This window comes from Crocodylus siamensis, chromosome 1 (assembly GCF_052110815.1).
Source record: "Crocodylus siamensis isolate JL-2025a chromosome 1, ASM5211081v1, whole genome shotgun sequence".
NCBI classification, from domain to species: Eukaryota; Metazoa; Chordata; order Crocodylia; family Crocodylidae; genus Crocodylus; species Crocodylus siamensis.
The window spans coordinates 325,694,652-325,710,585 of NC_143395.1; the positions used below are offsets into that span (position 1 = coordinate 325,694,652).

Genomic DNA, 15,934 nt, shown 5'->3' on the forward strand with positions numbered 1-15,934 from the left:
CAATCCATACTCCACAATCATATTTCTATATCTTTATACATTTTTCAATATCCCTAAATGCCTGGTGACATAAAAGAATGGAGCTATAATCTAGATAGAAAAAAAAGTTTCCTCAGCATTACAACACAACACAGATTTATAAGACAGTGTTAAAACTGCATTGCTCTTTATCATTCTTCAGAATTACACGCTGTACAATGCTTTTGGTGGTGTACAAAGCCTCCCTGAGGCTAGCCCATATTCTGCATAATGTAACACATTACAGAGATGGAGGTCAGAATCACTTCTACTTTCATAATTGATTTAAATCTTTTTCTCTTTCTACAGCTGAAGCTCTCTTATAGCTCACTTTCTCAAACCCCATTATATTACAACTGGTTATTGTTTTATTATTCTTTTGCAATAGCATTTTGTTTAGGGAGATTATACCTTTCAAGTCTTTTATTTTTCAGTCTAATTTATTCAAACTCCAAATAAAGCATTATTTTCTTTTCCTTTCCTTTCTTTTCCTTTCTTTTTGTTTTTTGCTTTCGGGGGGGGGGTTGGGTGGGAGGGGTTGTTTTGTTTCTTTTCCCTTTTGCTTCCTAAATCAAGCCCAGCAGTTTCAATAGATGTTAATTTCTGGTTAAAGATTGTTCACTTAAATTTAATGGACCAATGACAAGCTATTTAACAAATCAGAATTCCAGCTTTGAGAAAAAACAGACAGGTCCCTCTTCTGTTCACCTATTAGTATTTTTATTTGGATAGATTTATTTTTTAACATATTTAATTCACCTTTCCAAACCACTATGCTTGTTCTTATACATGAGATCATACAATATGAAGAGGTTGGGAGAAGCATTAATGAATGTCTAAGAGCTGAATTGAACTCTCAGTTGTGTCAGTATAAATCCAGAGTAACTTAGCACAGGGCACATCTGCAGGAGACACTTTACTTGAGATTAGAGCTAATTACCATGCAGTAAGCATCGCTGTCTACATGTGCGAACACTTATTATGCAGTAATTTGCTTTAATATGAGTAAATTTGCTACCTGCAAATGCAAGTAGTAAATTTAATCTCAATTACTTACTGTGATGTAACACACATGTAAACAGCTGACTGGGAGCAAATTTGCTCCTGGTCAGCTAGGCAGCAGGGGGCAGGAGATTGCTCCTTGCCCCCAGGAATTGCTTGCTGCTGGAACAGGATCCACCACTACAGCCCAGGTGGGGATGATGTCCCTCTGCCCCAGCAACAGGAAGCTCCCAGCCCCCACTTCACAATCAGGGAGTGAGGGTTGGGAGATTCTTATCTTCAAGCCTGAGCTTCGCAGTAATGGGGCTGGTGCTGGGACATTCTTTACTCTGAGCAGTAAAGCGTCTCACGTAGATATGCCCAGTATACTTCCAAGTGGCATTGGAATACAAAGTATTGTTATAGTATTGCTTGGGTAACTGTTTAGAATGAGGTAATTCATTGAATCTCTTTATGAGGAACATGGGAGAGAAGAACATCATCTCTGCAGTATCATTCATTTAAGTCCTACAGAATCAGTGTTCCTTGAGTTTTGGTATTTACATAAGTTTAAAAATGGATCAGGATAAAACTGGGGAAAATGACACAGAAATGGGGTCTCTTTCCACCCCTATCTGCTCTTTGTTATCATTTTTTGTTAGTTATAGCACCTAGCTTTATTCATACATACTGCATCACACACTATTTTAGAGGGTTCTGGTAGAGCAAGTAATGTGAGAAGAAACAGAAAAGAGGTAATGAGAAAGTGAGGTAGGTGGGCAGATGGAGGGCCCTGTTCTGTATGTATCTTGGAAGTTTCCATGATTTGTAGGAATACATTCTCTATGTGAATAGGGATCAAAACTTATATAAAAGTGTGTGCAAGAAGAACACCATACATTTTTGTAAAAGCAGTGTTAAAAAAATGACATAGCCACTTCAGAAGTCCTTTAAAATTACCATTACCTTTCTCTCAAGAGGAATATTTGTGTTTTGACAAAAACTCCCATTACTTTATTTTAGTCCTTTCTTACATTTTTATTTTTTAGAAATATAATATTATCATATTTTAACTACAACAATCAGCTTTATACAATATTTACAATTGCAATAATAAACAATCTGATGCCAAATTTATCCCTTGGTTTTAATTATGCATCTACATTCGCTTCTATTCCATTTCTTTTTTCACCTAAATCCAGAGTATAGTAGATAATACATCTGAGGAATACTTAAACAGAAAGATATTTAAGCATTCACCTTATTAAAAGATGTTCCCTAAGAGAAAAATAAAGTTGATAAATTCATCTTCTAAGAACATTTAATACACATTATAGTTGTAGTTGAAAAGGAAATAAAGAACAATAATATGTTACATTTAGTTACATTTGGTATTTTAATAAAAGGAAAAATGTGTTTAGAATATTCTGAATATTGTATAGGAAATTTCCAGATTTCTTTCTGGTTACCTTCAAATGCTTAATATAGAACAAAAAATCCATTTCATAAAGTTGAAGGCAGGCAGACATTTCATGGATATTTTGCCGGATGTTGCTTATTGATGGTCATATGAAGAAACAACGAAAGTTCCAGATTAAGAATGTATCTTGGCATATTTAATTAAAGCTAACCTATTTTGATCTAGATCTTAAATATTTCCCCTTCTTCCCCCCCATCTTTTGGATCTATATTGAGAGCCATATAAAAGTGTTTACAAAAAGACTTGAGTTATAGATCTCATTTAACTGGGAGTTATATGAGTGGACTAAGATAGTACAGACAGTCTTCGACTTACAACATTTTGAGTTACAACATTTCACACTACAACGTTTCTAAATTGACAACCTGTTTCAACTTTCTGATGTCAGTTTCAACTTTACAATGCTTGATCTGATGTGATGCCATGACGGCGAACAAGTCGCTGTGTCACTCATCTCCCTGGAGAATATCTGTCCAAACTTCCTTGGACACTTTATTTAAGAAAGCAGACAAGACTCCAGAACAATGTGCAGCCAAGACTCCTGAGAAGACTCCAGCCAGGAGCCCTTCAAAAAGTCCAGCAAAGTCACCTCGAAGAAGTCCTTCCAAATCAATATGATTGCCATTTACAATATAAATATATTCATGTAGCTCTATTACTCATCTGTAATTGATTGAGTACAAAATTCTGGGTTATTTTTGGTGAAAACAGGGTATCCGGCCTTGGTTCAGGAACCAATCCCCCATTTATAACATTGTTTCCTATGGTAAAATCAGTTCCAAGTTACAACATTTCAACTTAAGACGTCGTTTTCAGGAACCAATTGTGTTGTAGGTCCAAGGACTGCCTGTATTTTGATTGTAACAAAAAGTTACAGTCAAACCTTCTGATCCTTCATTCATGTATTTCAGGTAACATTTTTCTATTTGAAAATAAGTAATAAAGCATTTGGGATATAATGAGCGGTACGTACTAGATAAGAAGTTAAGTCTGACCCATGTACAGAGAAATGTGAGTAGACTGTTGTGCCCACATGGAACCTATTGACTTCATTGGAGATCCAGCAGATTTAGGGATTGTCTACTTGATCCCCAGTCCAACTTAGAACCTAGGAGATAGAAAGAGAGGGGTAAGAGAGAAATCAATATTACAAATAGAAAGCACTGAACATGTATAAATGTTTAGTTAAATATATTCAAATCCCTTCAGTCTAGATGAGACAGAAAATTTCTTAAACCACACACACCCTCATAATCTTTCAAACATTTCTTGATTCTATCAGGTTCCATAATTACATTATAAAGGATTTTGAGGGGGTGCATCTGTGATTCCATAGCCACTTTGAGCCGAAGTCAGAAATATGTAAAGTGAATAACAACAACAACTACTACTCCTACTGCTACTCCTCCTAAAGCTTTTTGAAAACTCATGAGCAGGGATCCTGGTTTTCTCTGGTTTAAAAAAAATCTCCAATTTTCAGTTTAAAAAAAGGAACCCCAAATCCACATTGTAAAAGTGATTTAAATGAAACACCACTTTTATATATTTTAATCATGGAAAAATGTATATTTGGGGTTCCTTTTTTAAACTACAAATTGGGGATTTTTTTAAATTAGAGAAAACCAGGATCCCTGCTCTAATTTATATATTAGAGCAGGGATCCTGGTTCTGCACCCTCCCCCCCACACACACAAGAATTCCCGCTCTAATATATACAGAGAGAAAGAGAGAGAAAGAGAGTCACGTTTCATTTTAATAATGGAAAAATGTGGATTTGGAGTTCCCTTTTTTAATCAAAGATTGGTGATTTTTTTTCAAAATAGAAAAAACCAGGATCCCTGCTTATGAGATTAGATTCCTTTTCATTCTTCTGAGTTAAAAAAAAATCCAGTTTTCAATCTTCTGCTATCAGATTTTAAGACAAAGTTTGAACTGAAATCAGTTGAGCTATTCCTAAACATTAGTGATTGGATATGGTTTCTATTTACAAATATCAAGACTGAGTCAATTCTAATGGCTATAATTACTATTAAACTAAATCATCATTTTAGTACTGTAATGTTCATATACCTAAACAAGTAACAGTGATCACTGCAGGAAGGAAGGAAATGAAACCACCTCCTGATAGCCCAGTTTGCACCTGGCAGGCTGCTGCTGTTCTCTGAACTCTCTGCCTTTCCACCTTTTTGCAGTAAAAAATTCAGACATGCCAGTTGGTAATTTACACTGGGCATCTCTACACAAGATGCCCAGTAAAGCATCTTACAGCACAGTAAAGCATCTTGTGTAGATGCCCAATTTACACTGGGCATCTCTACGCACGATGCTTTACTGTGCTGTAAGTGTCCTCATCTACATATGCAAATTATTACTGCAAAGTAGCTGGCTAAAATCATGAGTAAATTTGCTACCTATAAATGCAAGTTGCAAATTTACTCTTGATTAGTAACTGCCCAGTAGCACACATGTAGTAGCAAGTATACTCCCAGTCAGCTGGACAGCCTGGAGTGGGAGATTGCTCTCTGTCCCTGGCAGCTGCCTGGTGCTGGGGCAGGCTGCACCACCAAAGTCCCTTTGGGGACAGTATACCCCTGCTCTGGCACCAGGGAGCTCAGAGCCTCTGTTCCACAATCACAGGGCCAGGGCTCGGAGAACTTTATCTCCCAACCCAAGTCCTGCAGTCATGGGGCCAGGACTGGGAGATCCTTGTCTCCCAACTGGAGCCCCATGGTCATGGGACCCAGTGCTGGGTGGTAAGCATCTCTGAGTGCTGGCCCCATGACTGTGAAGCCAGTCATGAGAGATAAGGATCTTCCAGCCTTGGCCCTGCAATCACAGAGTGGGGGCTGGGACCTCCTTGCTACTGAGGCAGGTGGAAATTGTTCCTGCCTGGACACTGGTGCCAGAGCCCACCCCAGCACCAGGCAGCTCGTGATGGCTGGGAGTAATATCTTAGCCCCCTACTTGGAGACAGCTGTCTCCTGGCCCTTGGGCTAGCACCCAGGGGGAACCTAGATCTCCCTCTGGCTGCTCCAGGGGCCAGTTGCAGGACCACAGGAAGCAAGAGCAGTCTGCTGCTAGGAGCCACAAATCCTCTCCTAAGTCCCTACACATGTAGACACATGCCTGGAAGAGTAAACTGTGCCCATATTATTTGCATGTGTAAACATGTCCACTGTGGGGTAAATTCCCATGGCAGGGTTACTGCATACCTGTGCCCATAGGGAGATGTGAAGTCTGCATCTTACACATTTAAAAGCATTGTATAAGAATCCTCCATTACAGGCTTTCATCAGGAACAGAATCTGAGTTGTTCAGCAACAGTATAATGGATAATTATACTAAGCATAAACTAAAAAGTAGCAATATGTGATGGACAAAATGACTTCCCATCCTCTCTGTAGACAGACAGCAAGAAGAGGAAATGACATACATGATCAGAAACACTATGGAATAAATTCTATTTCCCTTTGTGTATACATAGGTGTTTTGATCCTGTTTCTAAACTGTGGATGAGTCTGTGTGGTTTGCTATATACTGGCCAGGTCACATGTATATTGACCAAGCATTGCCCAGCTTTTGCCTGTTATAAGATATGCACCCTGGGGAATCTCCAAGGCTCACAAGATTCCCACACCCACTTTTAATGTTCTACTGGCTGCTGAAGAGTATTCATTTCTGATGAAAAATATTTTTAAAAGTTCCTTTGTGAACATCTACTACTAAAACAGACAGGAACTGATTTTGTAATCTTGGAGGGCAGCAGGCTCTGAAGTTAGAAAGTGTCAGGTATTGAAGAAAGCTTTAAGAAAACTGAAAGGTCCTTAATTTTAAGGGCCCCAGCAGTATAATGTGATGGCCTAAAAATGGATATTATTCATATTTCTAACCTTTTCAGGGAACTTGTCTAGCATAGTCTATCATATGCAGATATCTCTTGCTTACAATGCCAATTTTATGTATTCATTTTACATATATATCCTCAGTTATCTGCAGGCATTAATCTTTCTCTATATAAACTCAGTGCCTGATTTTGATATTTGACAACTAAAAAAGGTGTGTGGGGGGATGCCACCAACAGCAAAAAACTACCCCCCACACACACATACTGCTAATATAATCCTCCTCCCCCTGCCCCCTCCCCCCAGCTCAGTTTTAATTAATATTTCTCTATCTGGGAGTAAAAGAGAGATTTTTTGGTTTCGGTTTTGGTAATGGTTTAGATTTGGGGGGGAGGGGGCTTCCTAACTAACAGAATTTATTCAATATGCTCATTATATAGGTTGTTTTTTTTTCAGAGTAAACTGTCTCTCTTGTTCTGCTAAACTTTATGCTAATACATTTTCATTTTTTCAGGTCTTCAAACTGTGTATAATAGAAAGTTCCTACTTAAACTTTACATCAATTATTAAAATGATTATAAATACCTGTCTCCTCCATGAAAGACTTAAATACAGAAAAACTGAGTATTTTGTTCCTGTAGATATTAGTATTAGAGCAATTATGTTCATAATATTTAAATTTAATATATAGATAATATATATGGGATGCTTTGTAGTAAACAAATTATAGCCATGATCACACTTAGGGAAAACTGTTGCAGGGAATGAAGGCAATGTAAAGTGGTACATTAATTCTTGAATAAGCTACCTGCAGCACAGGTAGCAATATGGGAAGGAAAATAGGTTCTGCAGAGCCAATATATTCCATCTTGCACAGATTGGCAGGTGAAGGCAGAATGGAGAATGGAGAGGGCACTATTGTAGGCCTGTATTGTTGCTGCTTAACACATCAGTCAGCATAGTGCAGTGATACACAGAGAAACTTAAATGGAGTTTAGCACTTCATTCCCTGCTCATGGCTACATGGGTCCAGAAGAAAGATTGCAATTACCTGAGGTACAGTCTCTTTCCTATGTGGCAGAATTATATGTTGGTCTTTATTCTGGACTTCTGGAAAGCCAGTTATTCCTTTAGATTGTAAGCTATTTGGGGTATGGGATGTCTTTCTATGACAGGGCTCTGATGCATAATTTGGGTGTTCAGGAAAAACCTAGTATTACTACGCTAATAAATTCTAGTAGTATTGCTTCTGAGTGGCTTTCTCTCATTCTCCATTTTTCTCCATAGCTTGGATTGAGCTATTACAAGAAACAAAAGCTGGTAGTATGATGTTAATGCCTCTTCAGTTGACAAGCGTGGTTGGAATATTTACTACCTTTCACTAGGAATAATCATGTGCAGCTACATCTGGTAAACTTCTTTGGTTTGAACACTATTAGTGACGGAACAATTGAAAAAGGTCTAGACTTTTATTCAAGCCTTGTTTAAATGAATTAATTTCCTACTCTTAATTTTCCTCCTTCCCTATAGGTGGATTCTTGGGTTAACTCCTTTAAATGAAGGCCAGTTAATGCAACTGTCAGTGAGATAATATAAAAGGATACAGACAGGTATCACATAGCAATATTAAAGTAGTAATTAAGCTTAAAGTCAGTGAAAAGATAACAGAATGAAAGAAGTGATATAGAAAAGCATGAACATCTAGGAGTTTTATCTCAGAGGACAGTTATCGAAGCTTAGATGTTGCCACTAACAGATGAAAATAGCATGTGCCTTGATAAACTGGAGGCAAATCATGTGAGAAAACTGGGGGTACTCAGTACTCTTTAATGGTAAGGTCAAAGGAAATGCAGAAAGGAAGAGTTTCTATTAGTATGGAGTTAACTGTTCTCATATTACAGTCAGGTTGAAATTTAAATTAGATCTCAACTGTCAAGGAATTTGTAGAGTAATGTTTGGAGAGAAGAGGTACAGACAGATTTTGAAGTAGTCAACTGAGGAAAGAAGTACCAGAGATAGGGCAATACCAAAAGAATTGTAGGCTAAGATTATTTTTGTTTTTTTAAGAGGTTGAAAAATTGGATAAAGAGCTAGAATCAAAGAATTATTAAATTGTGGCACTAATCTAGAAAGCAAACATAAGAAATATGTACAGCTGCAGTAAAGTGTTGAAGGAAGAATCTTGGGAAGAAAGGAAGAGGAGAAAAATAGAAAATAGAAGCGATAATGAGAAGTGGATAATAGATAACAGTGAGCAGACAGTAATCCTAGATTGAAAAAATGAAACGAGTGGATGACTGTTGTGCTGAGAGCAAGGGTAGGTCTGGTTGAAATGGGAATGTAAGTCATCAGAGCTACAATCATCCAGAGATATTATGGCAGTATTTCCAAATAGAAATGTTTCACTTTCAGACCAAAAACCCCACAAACCTCCATATTTGGGGGATTACAAACATTTTCCAAGAAACTGTAGCTGTTGTTGGCATTATAAATATCCAATTAGATTTTAGGAGCTGATCCTAATCAAGTTTTAAACCCAGCTCTAAGTCCAGTTGCATCCTAAACCCATATATCCCACTTACCAGGAGTATGTCCTAACTTCTAGGTAATAGGCTGCCAATAGGCAGCCAAGAAGCAAAGTATCATGGAACCAAAAAGCAAGCAAGTGAGAAGCAGTATGCTGATTATGGCCCATCCTTGTTATGGGAAAGTCCTGTGATCCAGCTCCTTCTCCCATAGTTATAGTGCTTTGTGCTTTTAAAGCAAAGATGCATAAAAAGCCTTGAGAGCAGAGACTGCATGCTACTATTTCCCTTTTCTACAGGACTGACACCCTTACTGAGTCTTACAGTCATACTCCACTCTTAGTATAACCCTGGACTGTTTATGCATTTTACATTAAACAGTCATTAGTTTCTACTACTTCCCTTAGGGAACTCTTTCCAAATCTAATATATCTTATCACTAGGAACCATTCCAAATATAAACCAACATTTTTTCCCTTCTAAAATTTACCTATTTACTTTTATTTTTATCTCCTATACCTCCTTAAGTATCTTCTCTCTCCTTGGTTTTTACACTGCCATTTTCCCTCTTATCTGTTAGGCAAACTTTATGTATTTAGAAATGGATTCTATTTCACTTCTTAATTACATATATAGACTTACGTGTCTATAAGCGATTCTATACCTTGCTCAAGTCCCTGAAAAACTGTTAATGTAAAAGTTGAGTAGGTTGAGTAGGTCCTACTTTATCTCCATACTTTTTTTGTTACCGAATCTTATGATGGTGGATGTTACACATAAATAGATTTATTAATAGATTTCCAGGGATTAAATCAGGGGAGAACAGATTTACACTTAGGCCCTTAAAAGATGGAATAGAATCTGGTTTTTAGTGTTATGTTGTCCCAGGGCCCTCATAAACACAGATCCTGGTTTTCTCTGCTAAAAAAAATAAAAATCCCCAATTTTTGGATATAAAGAAGTAACCCCAAATCCATATTTTTTCCATGATTAAAATGAGACATCACTATATGTCTGTGTGTGTGCATTATATACGCAGACAAGGTTCTGTGGGTGGAGCTGATATTTTTATTAGGCCAACTTAATAGTTAGACATTTTTTTTTGCCAAGCTTTCAGGTTTAAAAACCCTTCATCAGACTGAGGAAGTCTCTGCAGTTGGTGTGTACTCTGGTGTGCACCAAGTGCAGAGACTTCCTCAGCCTGATGAAGGGTTTTTAAACCCAAAAGCTTGCCAAAATATGTTTCTCCAACTATTCAAGTTGGTCTAATAAAAGATATCAGATTCACCCAAAGAACCTTGTCTTCCTATGTTCTTAAATCAACATGGCTACAACCTACACCCCTGTATACATTATATGTGGCATTTGATTTTAATCACAGAAAAATTTTGATTTTCTGTTACTTTTTTATATCTAAAAATTGGTGATTTTTTTTAAATCAGAGAAACCAGGATCCCTGCTCATAAACAGATGTCTCCAGCCACAAGTGTAGGAAAGTGCTGCCAGACTGGCAGGTACAGAATATATTGATAACACAGAGTAAAGTTTTACATGCATTGGCATGAGCTGATACAACTGAAATAACAAAAAGCAACTTAAGATTCACACAGGTAGATTCACCACTTCCATATATCCCATACTCAGGCTTTTTTTTTTTAGTATTTTCTCATGACTCAGCTCATGAATTCCCTTGTTCAGTTTTCTTGTCCATTTCTGACCCACAAAAATTTCAATCCCCTTCTCATAAAGAGTTATCTAGGAAATATAATATGGTAAGTACAGTGCAATGAGAATCACACGGAGAAGGTTAGCATCTCTTGCCTCTGATGCTGACTGGTGCTCATATAAGTCTGGCCTTTTTGTCTGTCATGTCATATTAAAAATTCATTTCTAATTTACTGAATATATTCACTATAAGTCTGATTTCTCCCAATCAGTGGATATCTGTATGCACTGAGATACCCCATGAAAGATGCATAGAGGAATACTATGGAAAATCTAACTTAGGCAGAAGTACCAGTACCTGTCAAGAGCCAAATGCTGGTATTTCAAATCTTCAGTTTCGATTTTGTCAAGTAGAAACACACAAGGAAAAAATAAGTAAATTCAGAGAATGATTGTTCAATGAGCTGTTAAGCATGGTATTGAACAATAAATATCTGCTTTAACTTTAAAAAGGTATGTATGTGTTGCTTCCTTATTCATCCTTGCTTCAAAAATTCAGCTGTATTTATTATATCCTCCTTGTTTTTTCTGGTTTATTCCAACTGCAGTTCTGGGTCATTTAGCATTTGTCTCTCCTCCAAATCAGAGATTTGTTCCTGCGGGTTTGACATTTCACTCTCTGCCTCCTCTAGTAAAAAGAGACTATATTTGATGGATGGTAATACTGAAATATACAACATGCTGTGAATACCTTACATGCTTTTAAAAGATGGTAGTATGCCACTGGATTTATCAGAACATCTACAACACAGTATTAAGATACAACATATTTTTTCTGTTATTACCAGGGATCTTGGTTTTCTTTTATTTAAAAAAATCCCCAATATTCAGTTAAAAAAGTAGCCCCAAATCCACATTTTCCCATGATTTAAATGAAACACCACTATATAAGTAGTGCCCCTACCCAGCTAGGGCATTATTTACATGTGTGCTGCTCTGGAGTAATATATATATATAGATATATTTAAATGAAACCACTGTATATGAAACACCACTAATATGGTATATATGAATGACAGTAATTTGTCTATAGGCTCAACAAGCACAAGCGTTCTTCTCAAAATCTTGGAGAAACATGATAATGATTTGTTCAAGACTCAAAGTAATAACCAGGGATCCAGGTTTTCTCTGATTAAAAAAAATCCCCAATTTTGAAGTAAAAAAAAGTAACCCCAGATCCACACTTTTCCATTATATATATATATATATATATATATATATATATAATGAGACAGGCTACCCTGGAACAGTGGGGGAAATATATATATATATAAAATCATCATATATGTGTAATCATCATAGAAAAAGCTTATTCAACACACACACAGCATTTTCTATGATGATTACAGGAGGAAAAGCCAAATCCCTGGCAATCAAACCAAAATGGTCTTATTTAAACATAAGAAACAAAACATGTTAATAGATAAATAATTTCCACTAGTGATTAAGAAAAATGCAATCAGACATTCCATTACATGATAGAGTTTATTTTGCAGTTTAAAATTTAATTTATTTTAGACATTTTTCTATTGGTTCATTAATTCTATGCTGTATCTCATCCCCTCTGTATATCTGTCTTTGTCTTCCACTGCAAGAAATTGGCATATGCCTGGCTTTATTTGTAAAGAAAAGAATACTTAAAAGACTTTTCACATTATTTTCCTGTTGCATTTATCACAAAAAGATTGCCAGTATAAGAAAAGTATTTTAAGACACAATCTATATTCACACCAACACTATGTGATGTGTCCATTCAAAAACAACAGTTTTGTTTGCTATATCATATTATAGCAGAAACCGTTTACCCCCAAACTATTCTAACTATTAGGGTAAATACTACAGTCTTCTACATAGCCAGGGTATCCTATTGTATTCAGATAAAATTAACCAAAGCAACTTGTGCCTGCCAAGCTTCAAATAGCCACCCATGAATGGTTTTCACTCTGGTGGTAGACGTCAAGCGCCTTGTGGACTCGTGTTGTCGCCCAAGTAGTTGTCTCCCCCTCGAGTCACCAACCCTGATCTCTCTGCCACGAACCCTGCCACGACTTGTTTTTCCTCAATAGGTGAGGTTGTTTGTAGTGTGCCCGTGGTTCACCTGGCAGCCATCCACAGGGCTCCACCACTCCTACACCCCAGCCCCATGCTTTCTTCAGAGCGTCACCTGTCTGTTGGTTTCGTCCCCTCAGTAGGGATAATGCATCTTGGCATCTAGGTGTCCACAGGCCACAGCCTCATTCACCCGTGTGGGCCTACCCCTCGTCCCCCTCGTCTCTGCCCCTTCCTTCGGGGAAACACACACAAAAAAAGGTACACCTTCCAAGGCTTCACCTCAGCCTCACTCCTTGAGGTACCCGCACCCTTCCCTATGCTCCTCCGTCTGGGTTAACAAAATAAATGTAACAAAAAAATACCTAATAACAAGCCATACCCTGATGTAGCAGCTCCTTGCCCCCTTTCTATCTCTGGACTCTGACTGGGATTGTATCATGTTACCCCTAACCCATCACCTCCAGTCTTCACTCTTGTCTGCCCGTCAATCTGGCTGAGCCCAGCAGCAGTACCTGCCCCGACAGTAAACCCCTCAGGGCTCTCCCGGGGTCTTCTCTCCCTAACAGAGCTTCCTCCATGCCCCATTGTCCTGGCACTCCCACCTGGGTCAGCTCTACCTCCGTGTTCCACTCTAGCCATGCCTCTGGACTGTGTGTCCATTGCTCCCTCTCCATCCCATGTGGGATCCCATCAAATGCTATGCCTTGTGCTGCCAGTGTCTGTCCCTGTTTGCCAGGCTCTGTGGGTTCCTCAGGGAGAATCCTTTCTGCTGCTGGCAGTGGCTGCACCTCCTCTCCCTTCCTATCTGTCTCCTCCGTGGCATCAGCCACCATTTTTATCTTCACCGGCCAGCGTCTGACTCTGATGTCATTGGTCGGCCGTAATTGAATAAAAAGGTGGCTAATGAGCCATGCAGGCTTTTTATTCCACCCCTTGCATGCTGTGTCTCAAGCTGCTGGTAAGCATCTTCCATTTCTTTGTCCCCTGGGACACAACTAAATTATTTAAGAGCTGAAATCCTATTTTCAAAATGGACTTAGGCACTTAAAATTTTATTTGACTGAAAGTCAGTGAGTGTGTCTACACATGCTATTAATACAGAGCAATAAACCCCAGTGCATATTGTGCCAAAGTTTATTGTTCTCAGGTGTGCCATTTGAATGTGCACCTGAGACCACACTTGTGGAGCTGAGAAAGAGCAGCCCCAGGTGGCAGGGGGATCTGGGGTCCAACCTGGGATTGGTCCAACCTGGCTCAGTGTGTGGCAGAAGGGCTGGCTTGGGCACAAAGATTCCCCAGTGTGGGGCTAGCTGGCAGGCAGCCCCCACACTGAAGCGCCCTTATGCCCCACCCAGATAGGGCAGCATCTACATGTGTGCTGCTATGGAGTAAAAAAAACCTCAACACCAGGTGAGACAGCTGAAAATTATATCTGTGTGATAAAGGTGCTTGCTGAAGGCTCTATGAAGATTAGACCAAATGTTTTTTTCTGTCATTTGCTTAAATATTAAGCTATATGTTGTTGCTAAGAGCCTAATTAATGTTTAAGATATAGTAAGGTCTTGTATGGTAGGTCTTACTACTTGCAAGCAGGACAGCAAACTCCTCCTGCTTGTTCCCCATGCTTCTTGCATTAGTGAAGAGACACCTTAATCCCCCCGAGAGAGCCTGGGCACCCCGCCCGCCCCCCCTGTCCTTAGAGATAACTGTTCCCTTGGTATATACCTGAGCTCTTACCAGGAACAATGGCCACAAGCTGAGGGAGGATAGGTTTAGGTTAGATATTAGGAAAACTACTTCACTGTACGGGTGGCCACAGTCTGGAATAGGCTTCCCAGAGAGGTGGCGCTCTCACCTTCCCTGGAAATCTTCAGGAGGAGCCTGGATAGGCACCTGGCTGGCGTCTTATGACCCCAGTGCTCCTTCTTGTGCATGGCAGGGGGTTGGACTTGATGATCTGTCTAGGTCCCTTCCAACTCATTCTGACTATAATTCTATGTAGTCAGGCCTAGTAAATTTAGCAAAGCCTTGAAGTAGTAAGGCCCTGTTGCGTAGTTAAAATTAATCTTACCAGAAGAATGCAAGGCTTGTACTGCTATTGGTCAGTCTAAGGACAGTTGAAGTAAAAAGAATCTGAATGGCTGTAAGTTATTACCACAGCTCAGAAATTATAAATTGACCGGCACATCTAGAAATCATTCAGAAGAAAGATGTAGCTCTGTGAAAGAAGTACTGATTTAAGATTAGCTACTGGACTGGATTAGTGGGCCCGTGGACCTTGAGGAGCCCAAGGACTGAATACCAGGCTCCTTCCCAGTACCCCTCAGACAGCACTGATCAGGGACACCTGACTTTGGTGAGCTTTGCGGAAGAGAAACTTGTACATCAGGCATCATAGGGGACTGCCAATAAGTTGCTGATAGGAATTATTATTGTCTGTCTCTTGTTTTTTTCTCTGTGCATGGTTGTGTTTTTGTTAAATCAATAAACCTTTCTTACCTTTCTACCCCCAACCATACTCTCAATCCCGAACCCTCTGCTGGTGGCTGGAACAATCAGGGTAGTACTTTTGTTTACAAATATGACCCTGCTGTGGACTTTATTAGTTTCCTGTGGCCTAATAGGACCACAGGCGTAGACGCAAGACATTTATTGTATAGCTAATTAGCTAATCAGTAAATGTCTTGTGTAGATGTGCCCAGTGACTCCTAAGATATTTATGAATTTTTGCCTTCATATTAAATCTCTCACCTTCTCCATGTTATATCATCCCATGTCCTTCTATTGTAAGATCACATGGGAGGGGACTATATCTGTAATTTGTTCTTTGTGCACAGTGAACAACAATGTAATTTACAGTAATTAAATAGTAATAAACTAGTGTAATCGTTAAGTACCAAAGAAGTGTCAGGGCTTGGGGGGGTGTGGGGCAGGGGATATGTATAGGTGGGGAGAAGAAACTTCAATCAACAAATCCTTTGGTCAAAGACTGATTCTACAAATTTTCAGAAATTAATCCAATAAAAAAATAGTTACATTTTCTTACTTCAGAAAGGAACATATACCCTTATGGGAGTAATAAAACTCAAGTAAAAAGACTAATAGGCATAGATTCTGGTTTTCTCTAATAAAAAAAAATCATGTATAAAAAAAACCCTAAATCAACATTTTTCAGCTCAGACTGCCACTCTAATTAAAGTATCCACGTCGTGTGTATCCATTTCCCCGTGCTTAAAAGTGGCGGGGGAGGACCGCTTAAACTAAAGTCTGTTCAATAAGCTTTAGATAAAGCACCCACTGTCATTTTTAAG

The 15,934-nt window shown here is 38.7% G+C and overlaps 1 long non-coding RNA gene across 1 annotated transcript in view; it reads right to left on the reverse strand.

Annotated features, from left to right (window-relative positions):
- Positions 1 to 2,047: 2,047 nt before the first annotated feature.
- Positions 2,048 to 15,934, reverse strand: part of LOC149874834 (uncharacterized) — a 63,665-nt gene continuing 49,778 nt past the window's right edge. Inside the window, exon 3 of the long non-coding RNA XR_016439969.1 lies at positions 2,048 to 3,587. This is a non-coding gene — a long non-coding RNA (uncharacterized LOC149874834). The remainder of the gene's footprint in view (positions 3,588 to 15,934) is intronic.